Here is a 12,206-nt window from a genome sequence, read left to right on the forward strand (position 1 = left end):
TTATCTTAAAAACATTTAATGAAGGAGCCTCAACTGCTTCACTGGGCAAGGAATTCCATAGATTCACAACCCTTTGGGTGAAGAGGTTCCTCCTGAACTCAGTCCTAAATCTACTTCCCCTTATTTTGAGGCTATGCCCCTTAGTTCAGCTTTCACCCACCAGTGGAAACAACCTGCCCGCATCTATCCTATCTATTCCCTTCATAATTTTATATGTTTCTATAAGATCCCCCCTTATCCTTCTAAATTCCAATGAGTACAGTCCCAGTCTACTCAACCTCTCCTCGTAATCCAACCCCTTCAGCTCTGGGATTAACCTCGTGAATCTCCTCTGAACACCCTCCAGCAGCAGTGCGTCCTTTCTCAGGTAAGGAGACCAAAACTGAACACAATACTCCAGGTGTGGCCTCACTAACACCTTATACAACTGCAGCACAACCTCCCTAGTCTTAAACTCCATCCCTCTAGCAGTGAAGGACAAAATTCCATTTGCCTTCTTAACCACCTGTTGCACCTGCAAACCAACGTTTTACGACTCATGCACTAGGACACCCAGGTCTCTCTGCACAGCAGCATGCTTTAATATTTTGCCATTTAAATAATAATCCCTTTTGCTGTTATTCCAACCAAAATGGATAACCTCACATTTGCCAACATTGTATTCCATCTGTCAGACCCTAGCCTATTCACTTAACCTATCCAAATCCCTCTGCAGACTTCCAGTATCCTCTGCACTTTTTGCTTTACCACTCATCTTAGTGTCGTCTGCAAACTTGGACAAACTTTGGTCCCCAACTCCAAATCATCTATGTAAATTGTGAACAATTGTGGGCCCAACACTGATCCCTGAGGGACACCACTAGCTACTGATTGCCAACCAGAGAAACACCCATTAATCCCCACTCTTTGCCTTCTATTAATTAACCAATCCTCTATCCATGCTACTACTTTACCCTTAATGCCATGCATCTTTATCTTGTGCAGCAACCTTTTGTGTGGCACCTTGTCAAAGGCTTTCTGGAAATCGAGATCCACATCCATTGGCTCCCCGTTATCTACCACACTGGTAATGTCCTCAAAAAATCCCACTAAATTAGTTAGGCACGACCTGCCCTTTATGAACCCATGCTGCATCTGCCCAATGGGACAATTTCTATCCAGATGCTTCGCTATTTCTTCCTTGATGATAGATTCCAGCATCTTCCCTACTACCGAAGTTAAACTCACTGGCCACAGTTCGACTCTCTGCTAACCTCAGTGTGGTTACTCTGTCTGACCGAACCAGACTAGCTCTTAGCCACGTGCTGTAGGTGTTTTGTGATATATACACCTGAGCCACTCTGTAGATGTCCCCAGTGGAAAGAGGCGGAATGTGAGAGCCTCGTGCCTTTTATAGTGTAAACCACCCCCCCAGTGCTCTGCCTGCTGATTGGTTATGTCCTGTTCTCTGTGTTCATTAGCTGTCTGTCTGTATCTCATTATGTGCATGTCTGCATATCATGACAGCACCCAACTCAACTTCACCATCAATTCTCTCAGTTAATTGTCACGCTGCCTGTCCCACATCAGCTACTGGCTGCCACATACTCCATTTGCTAATCTCTGATTCCATTTCTCTCCCTGACACGTGTCTGATCAATGACTTCCACTCCTGTAACATCATCCATCTCAACCCCCTTAGCTCATCTGCTTCTGAAACTCTTGTCCATACCTTTTTACCTGTATACCTGGCTTGACCTCTGGGCTGGACGTCCATCTACCATACTCCATAAATTAGAGTTTTTGGAGAGATGTTACAACCCGCATGAGATCTACAGGGAATGAACCAATTGGTCTCTCTGTGAGTCTTGTTGAGTACGAGCTTCCCCGCCTAGTTCTGGGGACCCCATCATTGGTACCATAGACACTGGGTGGGATTCTCTGATCCTGAGGCTAAGTGTTGACGCCGTCGTAAACGCCGTCACGTTTCCCGATGGCATCAACATAGCCTCAGGAGAAGCGATTCTGACCCTTACAGGGGGCCAGGACGATACTGGAGCGACCCACACCACTCCAGCTGCCGATCCTGGTGCCAGATGGGCACCGCGGTTCTGCGCATGCGCAGTGGGACCGGCGCGATTGCCGCGCATTTGCGATGGCTCCCTTCTCCACGCCGGCCCCGACGCAACATGGCGTAGGTCTACAGGGGCCGGCACAAAACAAAAGAGGCCTCCAGCCCGAGGGGCCGGTCCGCCGATCGGTAGGCCCTGTTCGCGGGCCAGGTCACAGCGGAGGCCCCCCTCTGGGGTCGGACCCCCCTCCCCCCAACCAGGCCCACCCCGGATCCATTCACCCTGAGGTCCCGCTGGGTAGGACCAGGTTAGAACTGCGCCGGCGGGACTTGGGTTTCTTTGTACGGCCGCTCGGCCTATCCCGGGCCAAGAATCGTTGGGGGGGGGGGGGTGTTTCGGGGGGGGGGGGGGGGGGGCTCGTAGGGCTGTCCGGGGAATCGCGCCAGGCGTCGAAGCGGTATGGTGGGATTCGTGCGGCTCCCTGGGGATTCTCCAACCCGGCGCGGGCTCGGAGAATCCCGCCCACTATGTTTGAAAGTTTGGCCTGAGTGGGAACCAAACAGAGATGCCCCGACTGGGACCTGTGTACATACATTGTAAATAATCACTTGATCGATATACAAACAGTTCAGCCTCTCGTGTGGACTCCTCTGTGGATAGAATAAATGGAATGTTCTCTTCTTCATTGGTGGGTGGGTGTTGTCATCTGGTAGGATAGCTCTGGTAGGTTTTTCTTTGGTCTTCTCGTCCTTCTTTTCTACCTTGGTCGTCCCTGGAGGCTTGACCATCGTCTGAACATGTTGTTGTCGTGGCCTCTCTTCCTCTTCTCTCTTCATGACTGTATGGAATGATTTTGGTTCTGCCCTGGGCCTACTTTTGGGGGTTTAGTTGTATTGTGGAGCATGTATAACGATCTGGGCTTTTCGTGTAATTTCCTCAATTCTTCTCCGGGTGTGTATGACGAATCCGCTCTTGGCTCCTACATGGACGCAGATAGGTATGGTATTCAGAAAAGGGAGGCTGTGATGGGCCATCGGTGACGTTGGCACTGCTGGGATTGAGGGGGCTGTGCGCTGCTGTGCGGGAAGTTTACTTTGTCCTGATTTCACGTGATGATTGTGGGTTTGTGCAGTGTGGGAGGGCACATACCATTTTGCCATGTTGTCATGATTTTCATGATCCTATCCTGTTTCACCCTCAGTCTCTGACAGGGCTATAGGAGTATTTAGTTCTGTCTAATGATTGTATTAAACCAGTTGTGGTGTTCTCCTTTTCCGTTCTGTGCTCATGTTTTTTTCATTTCCTTGCTTACGGCGGTGTATTATTTTGTAACTTTGTTGCGTTATTTTACAAAGTATAAAACCTCAATAAACACATGTTTAAAAAAATTCAACAAGACCCTATTAAATGCAGAATGCGATGCCATACGGAAGATTCAGAAGGAGAACAATAAATATACCATTCTTTTAAAGTAATCAGTACTAATTGAACAAATATCTTCAAAGGGGATACACAACTCAGAGGTGAGATGTCCGTGATCAGATTTCTGTTTGTCTCTTTCATCAAGTTCACCTTGTTTGCAATCCATTTACTAAAGGGTTTCTAACGAAAGGATAACTGGGCCTGAAATGTTTACCCTGCCTTTCTTTCTCCACAGACGCTATCTGACCGACCTGTTTCCAGCGTTCTCGACTTTTATTTTGAGGCTTATTGAATAAAGTTCCGGAGAGAGAAGAGATTGGAAAATGGGAATAAGATCGAGCAAAGACTGTTGTTTGGTGTTGGAGAGCAACTGGGGATTGTAGGACAATTTACGATCGGTTGAGTTCAGCGTGCTTCCTTTGCTCCTGCTAAAAGTGACATACATTCATACGCAGGGACCCGTTATCTGCAAACAGAAGAAAAATAGATTACATGTTCAAGCTTTGCGCCATTTTTGAGAGTGGGATCTTGGGAGCCTGTAGTTCCCCGTTGCTTTCTCTCTTTTTTAAAGTATTTTTATTGGCATTTTCCAACTTTTACAATGTAACAGTTTAACATATAATGCACTTGATATTTACACGGTACGACGTTTCTCATTTACAAATTATACACACATTCCTTCCGTCTGCCCTGCCACTCTCCCTGCTCCACCCCCTACCTGCTCTCCCCCCCCCCCAATTGGGGGGCTCCCTGTCCCCTCAATGGCAACACTTCGGCCAATCAGAGTTGGCTTGCCGACAATCAATACCCTTTTTTCTCCTGCAGTATCAACGCTGGTGCTTGTTTGAAATGTGGCATTCTTGTGTTTCTCCTGAAGAGTGTTAGGTAAAAAGTTTCAGCAACATGTAACTATTTTCAGTAATATCAAAGTCTTTTGTGTTGAATGATGTTTGCCTGTTACTATGAGTTTGCATTTCTTTCACTCTCCGGTAACCAATGAGGCTGATTTTCACTGTTACTGGGCAACAGCGGGTGGGCGGCCCATTTTACATACTGCAACCAATTGGTCAATAGGATTGAAGCCAATAGAGAGAAAGATTTGGACGTGTGCACAACCCTGACCATGCTCACCAGTCCCTGTGGCCGACCCAGAGGTGATGTGGAGATGCCGGCATTGGATTGGGGTGAGCACAGTAAGAAGTCTTACAACCCCAGGTTAAAGTCCAACAGGTTTGTTCCTCAGGAAGGAAGAAGGAGCAGTGCTCCGAAAGCTAGTGTTTGAAACAAACCTGTTGGACTTTACCCAGAGGTGGCAGTGGAAAATAACTATTATATTCAAACACGGACATTTTTTAACACTCTCTTGGTACCGTATCAGTCTGGTCAGGTCTCAAGATACTAGAAAGGCTCACGGAGCAAATTCAGATATCCTAAGTACATTGAAAATCTAGGTTCCAATCAGATTTTATCTGGAACAGTGCTCGGTTAGATTTGGAGCTCAGTCACTTTTTGAAGGATTGTGGGAGAGATGATGGTAACATCGCTGAACTGACCCAGCCTCGTGCTCTGGGGCCGCAGAAGCCGGCGGAATTTAAATCCAATTCATAAATGTGGAATTGAAAACCAGTCTCAATAATGGTGACCATGAAACTAACATTGATTGTTGTAAAATCCCGTATGGCTCACTAGTAAGAACATAAGAACATAAGAACTAGGAGCAGGAGTAGGCCATCTGGCCCCTCGAGCCTGCTCCGCCATTTAATGAGATCATGGCTGATCTTTTGCGGACTTAGTTCCCCTTTCCGGCCCGAACACCTTAATCCATTTACTCTTCAAAAAACTATCTATCTTTATCTTAAAAACATTTAATGAAGGAGCCTCAACTGCTTCACTGGGCAAGGAATTCCATAGATTCAAAACCCTTTGGGTGAAGCGGTTCCTCCTAAACTCAGTCCTAAATCTACTTCCCCTTATTTTGAGGCTATGTCCCCTAGTTCTGCTTTCACCCACCAGTGGAAACAACCTGCCCGCATCTATCCTATCTATTCCCTTCATAATTTTATATGTTTCTATAAGATCCCCCCTCATCCTTCTAAATTCCAACGAGTACAGTCCCAGTCTACTCAACCTCTCCTCGTAATCTAACCCCTTCAGCTCTGGGATTAACCTAGTGAATCTCCTCTGCACACCCTCCAGCGCCAGTACGTCCTTTCTCAAGTAAGGAGACCAAAACTGGACACAATACTCCACGTGTGGCCTCACTAACACCTTATACATTTGCAACATAACCTCCCTAGTCTTAAACTCCATCCCTCTAGCAATGAAGGGCAAAATTCCATTTCCCTTCTTAATCACCTGTTGCACCTGTAAACCAACTTTCTGTGACTCATGCACTAGCACACCCAGGTCTCTCTGCACAGCGGCATGCTTTAATATTTTATCGTTTAAATAGCTTTAGGGAAGGACATCTGTCAACATTACCTGTTCTGGCCTACAGGAGAATCCAGACTCACAGCAAAGTGGTTGACTCTTAACTGCCCTCTGAAATTACTTAGCAAGTTACTCAAGGGTATTTAGGGATGGGCAACAAATGCTGGCCTTGCCAATGATGACCACATCTTATATAAAGAATAAGGAAAAAATAAGTTGTGATAATATGGGTCACAGTAATATTACACATATCACACTCATATCAGGAAAATATTCAAGGTGCATTATACTTACCAATTTCCCTGAGCAATTTTGCCCTTAATGTAGGTTAAATCACACACATGACATAGTGGGTGCACTGGCCTCATGTGTCAATTCTAGTTACAAGTATAAAATTCTGCACAGGAAGCTTGAAACCAGGAAACTGACGGTCCCCTACCTCAAAAATGTGAATTTCGCCACAGTCCCAGAGGACCACAGGATGTTCCCCCCTTTGAGAGCTGATTGGTGGTGATTTAACCTGAGGATCACCACACCTCAGGCGAGGGACACCTCAGCAACATAGGAACGTGGGAACAGGAGTAGGCCATTCAGCCCGTCGAACCTGGGCAGCCATTCAATGACATCATGGCTGATCTGTGGCCTAACTCTATGGCCGGGATTCTCCAACCCTGCGTCGGATCGGAGAATCCCCGGGGGGCGCGAATCCCCCCCCCCCGACGCCCCAACGCCGGCTTTCCTATTTCCTGGCGCGTTGTTTGGGCGCCGGCGGGATTCCCGCCACACCAGTCGGGGCTCCGGCAATTCTCCGGACCCCGATGGGCCGAGTGGCCGACGCGGTTTGCCCAGTCCTGCCGGCGTGGGTTACCCATCTCTCACATGGTGGGACCTGGCAGGTATGTGTGTGGGTCCATCCTGGGGGGGTGGTGTGTGGGGATCCAACCCTGGGAGGGGCCCCCACGGTGGCCTGGCCCGCGATCGGGGCCTTCCGATCTGTGGGTGGGCTGGTTCCGTGGGGGCCTTCTTTCCTCCATGCTAGGCCCCTGTAGGTCTCCGCCATATTGACCGGGGGCCGGCCGTTCTGCGCATACGTGGAAATTAGCCGGCCGTTCCGAGCATGCGCTGGAGCTGCGAGATCCACTCTGGCATCAACCTAGCCCCCTAGAAAGGTGAGAATTTCTCACTTTCGGGGGCCGTTGACACCGGAGTGGTTGGCGCCGGCTTTCACGCCAGCGTGGGGACATAGACCCATTATTGGAGAATCCTGCCCCATATTCCTACCTGTAGCCACATTTCTTAAAATCTTTGCTTAAGAAAAGTTTATCTGCCTTAGATTTAAAATTAGCTGATCTGGCATTAATTGCCATTTGTGGGAGAGAGTTCCAAACCTCTACCACCCTTTGTGTGTAGAAATGCTTGCGAACATTTCTCCTGAATGGTCTGACCCTAATTTTTAGACTATGCCCCTAATTCTAGAATCTCCAACTAGTGGACACAGCTTCTCTCTATCAACCATGTCTTTTCCAGTTAATATCTTGAAGATTTAGATCAGATCATCCCTTAAACTTCTAAATTCACGAGGAAGCTGGCCTAATTTGCATAATCTCTTCTCATGACTTAACCCCTGAAGGCCAGGCATTATTCTTGTAAATCGACTTTGTACTCCCGACAAGGCCAGAATACCCTTCCTAAGGTGTGGTGTCCAGATCTGCTCACAGTGACTCCAAGTGGGGTCTAACCAGGTTTTGTAAAGCTGCAGCATAACTTCTATATCCTTAAACTCCAGTCCTCTAGATATAATGGCCAGCTTTCTATTAGCCTTCTGGCATTTTATACATCTGTGCATCTGAACTCTCCCGTCTCTTTGGGCATCTGCTGAATTTAGCTTCATACAATCTAGAAAGTACTCTAATTTATCCTTTTTAGTCCAAAATGGATAACCTCACACTTGTTTACGTTGAAATCCATCTGCCACAACTTTGCACATTCACCTCATCTATCAAGATCCCTTAGTAAATTTATCCTGTCATCTACACTGTCTACAATGCCACACAACTTTGTATCAGCAGCAAATTTGGATATGTGACTTTCTATGCCTTCTTCATTGTGGTAACGATACCCGTTACGTTTAATGTGTTGTTCCCCTCTATCCCTCATTCTCGGTTTTATTTACAGAATTTACAGTGCAGAAGGGGGACATTCGGCCCATCGGGACTGCACCGGCCCTTGGAAAGAGCACCCTACCCAAGCCCACACCTCCACCCTAACCCACACTTCCACCCTACCCCCGCAACCCAAACAAATCTTTTTTTGGACACTAAGGGCAATTTAGCATAGCCTAACCTGCACATCTTTGGACTGTGGGAGGAAACCGGAGCACCCGGAGGAAACCCACGCAGACACGGGAAGAATGAGCAGACTCCGCACAGACAGTGACCCAGCCGGGAATTGAAACTGGGACCCTGGAGCTATGAAGCAACTGTGCTAACCACTGTGTTACCGTGCTGCCCATTTAATCCGCATTTATAGCCATTTATGGCTACCTTGGGTGTCAAAGGCAAACAGCGTTGTGATTATACAAATGCTGAGAAATATGTTGGATGATGCATTGACATCATTTGATTATGTGTCCAGCATGTGCAGGAGGATATACTGTATGTAAATTGGCACTTCTGGTGGCAATCCAAAACAAAATAGATGAGGATGCAGCAAAGTGCACCTTGAACCATACTCCAACCCCACTGCACCCAATTCTGCTCAAACATTGTCAGAGTGAGTCTGGAAAAGCCTGGCCATTGCCTTTTGTAGATCAGAGAATTACCTCCCTGGTCAGTTATGGATTCAAACCCAAGTCATGGAGGTGAGAGTAAAGTGATTCTATTTTTGATGTGTCTCAGGAAATTCTTCGCAAAGGGCAGGATGCCAGCATGGGGAACAGAATGTTTTTCTATCTTTTATATACACTGTCATCATCAAGTATTCTCGGATTGAGCTCCATTAAGCAGAAGCTTCCATTGTTTCTCCCCCCAAAAAATTCCTTTTTTTAATAGATTTCGAGTATCCAATTCATTTTGTTCCAATTAAGGGGCAATATAGCGTGTCCAATCCACCTACCCTGCACATCTTTGGGTTGTGGGGGCGAAACCCACGCAGACACGGGGAGAATGTGCAAACTCCACACGGACAGTGACCCAGAGCCGGGATCGAACCTGGGACCTTGGCGCCGTGAGGCATCTGTGCTAACCACTGTGCCACCGTGCTTCCCCCCCCCCCCCCACCCCCCCCCCTCCCCAACAATGATTCCTAATCAACAATCTCACAATGAAATCTAAAACTAAAATGTTTTTTTCACATCCCGCATCGAACTTTGTAGCACATCCACCTGCGCCAGCTTTTGCCTAAACCTTAGGCAGTTCAGTGTCAGGGACTTGCGCTGATTAGGAAATTGGTTAAAAGATTAAGTAATACAATTTCATGTTGAAACCTATGTCAGGCAGGGAGGTCTTTATCCTCTGGATAATGTATCCATTATCTCAGATATTAAAGCACTCCCAATGGGTTAAAAAGTTGTTGTCAAGTTTTATGATTGCAATAATATTTTGTCGGAAAGAAAAGGCCTCCCAAAGGATGCTGACAAATGCTGTAGAGCTTGATCTTAAACGAGGCGACTGAAGGAATCTGTGAAATCACAAATAGAGAGACATTTTTTCTGTTATTGAAATTGTTAATGGAGGCAAAATGGTAATCGCATCTTGCGAAAGTAGTCAGTCGTTTTGAAGCAGTTGGATGTTTGGAGATTTCACGGCAGTAGACTGAGAGAAAAAAAGGCAGCCATGTAATAACCATTTAATCTGCAATAACAATTCCTGGAACAGACAAAAAAATGTGTCTTTGTTGTGATTTAAGAAATTGCTTCAATGGTCTTGTTTTCTCCATGATTGTCAACAGGAAGCTGATTTTCTAAAAAATTTAACTTTTGATACTTTTGTTATGAAAAAGCAAACTTTACCTCTATGCTTTCCGAATCAAACGTGTTTTTATCTGTCCAATCTTGAAATACTTTACAACCGAGGGGTGAAGTGTGGGGGGGATGCGGGTGGAGGGTAGGGTTGGTTGGGGGGGGGGGGGGGGGGGAGAACACATTGCATCCATTTAAATTGAATTGGATTTCCATTGGTATGTGGCTAATAATGTCTGGATTGTGATATTGCCTGGGGACTGTTAACCAGAATGCATGGTGGTCAGAAGCAGCCATTTTTGAACCCTACCCAATGTGTGCGACTTTGCTTTTATTCTCCAGAGTGTACTGTATTCATAATATTTGTAAAACATTATGTAACAGTTCAAACTTGACAGTACAGAAAGAGCAAGGCTCATCAGTTTCTTTCAATGGCGTGCCTCACTACACATGCCATTACAGGTTATGTCTACAATGTCCATTTACTTTTTATGTCAAACTTTATCTTGTGCATACAGCCTGAAGGGTTTCTAGGGTTTCTAATCCCTCAGTATACTATGGTAGGAAGTTCATAGACTGTGGCCATTCCCCATTGAGCCTTCATTATAGTTGCCCCAAGTTTTAGTGTGTCCCGCAGCTGGCAGCCCCTGACCTTAGAATGTGCCAGACTGCAACGTTTGATCATCGACATCTCTTTGCACTGGAAGATCAGCCAGCTAGGGCAGACTAAAGAGCGTCTTTCATCGAGTTGAGGGTCCTCCAGCAGCAGTTGATGTTTTTCTCAGTGTGCATCCCTGGAAACAGCCTGTACAGCACAGAGAGCTATATTACAGAGCTGCAATGGGCAGAACCTTGACCAAACCCACTACAACACTTTCTAGATCTGAAGCATCTAATGGGCAAACTGCTCATGAGGGCCTGAGCTCCTCAGAATCTTATTGAGCCACAGTGTAATTTTAGTTTGGGCATTTTCCTGAAAGCAGCTCATATTGGAACATGTTCGGAAGATGAGGGCCGGAATTCTTACGGTCTTGGGCTGAGCAGTTGCCATACCAGACTGTGATGCAGCCAGATAGGAAGCTTTCTAAAGTGCACCTGTACAATTTGGTAAATGAGAGAGTAATGAAATGAAATGAAAATCGCTTATTGTCATGAGTAGGCTTCAATGAAGTTACTGTGAAAAGCCCCTAGTCGCCACATTCCGGCGCCTATCCGGGGAGGCTGGTACGGGAATCGAACCGTGCTGCTGGCGTGCTTGGTCTGCTTTCAAAGCCAGCGATTAGCCTTGTGAGCTAAACCAGCCCCGCTTATTGTCACGAGTAGGCTTGAAATGAAGTTACTGTGAAAAGCCCCTAGTCGCCACATTCCGGCGCCTGTTCGGGGAGGCTGTTACGGGAATTGAACCGTGCTGCTGGCCTGCTTGGTCTGCTTTCAAAGCCAGCAATTTAGCTGTGTGCTAAACAGCCCCTGTAACGGTGTAATGCTGTTGTGTGAACAGTAAATTACAATGGGATCTAAAATCTGGAACAAAATTAGCCCATTAGGAAAACCAGTCAGTGCTTGTATGCTGTCATGATATGCAAACATGCAACCAATGAACACTCAGAATAGGACACAATCAATGGGCAGTCAGGACACTCAGAGGTGGCATCACCACAAGGGGGCATGACACAAACATTATAAAAGGGATGAGGCACTCACACCCTGCCTCTTCCCACAGACAGACATCTAGAGAGTTAGACAGGGTTGATCAGCAGCATCACACCCCAGCATGTGACTTAGAGCAAGCTGGTACAGTTAGACTGCGTTACTGCAGTTAGATTAGCAGAGAGTCGAACTCATTTGAGAACTGTGTTAATAGTTCAATAAACACGTTGAACTAATTTCAGAGTCTGGCGCATCCTTTAGTTAAGACTGCATCAAGTCAAGACTGCATCAAGAGGCAGCACGGTAGCATGGTGGTTAGCATCAATGCTTCACAGCTCCAGGGTCCCAGGTTCAGTTCCCGGCTGGGTCACTGTCTGTGTGGAGTCTGCACGTCCTCCCCGTGTGTGCGTGGGTTTCCTCCGGGTGCTCCGGTTTCCTCCCACAGTCCAAAGATGTGCGGGTTAGGTGGATTGGCCAGGCTAAATTGCCCTTAGTGTCCTATAAAATAAGGTTAATGGGGGTTGTTGGGTTACTGGTATAGGGTGGTTACGTGGGCTTGAGTAGGGTGATCATTGCTCGTCACAACATCGAGGGCTGAAGGGCCTGTTCTGTGCTGTACTGTTCTAATTCTAATTCTAAAAGTAGCAGCCTGTGTTATCCGAAGCAGCAGAACACAACAGTATGCTTTATTGTAATTA

This window comes from Scyliorhinus canicula, chromosome 11 (assembly GCF_902713615.1).
Source record: "Scyliorhinus canicula chromosome 11, sScyCan1.1, whole genome shotgun sequence".
Lineage (NCBI taxonomy): Eukaryota > Metazoa > Chordata > Chondrichthyes > Carcharhiniformes > Scyliorhinidae > Scyliorhinus > Scyliorhinus canicula.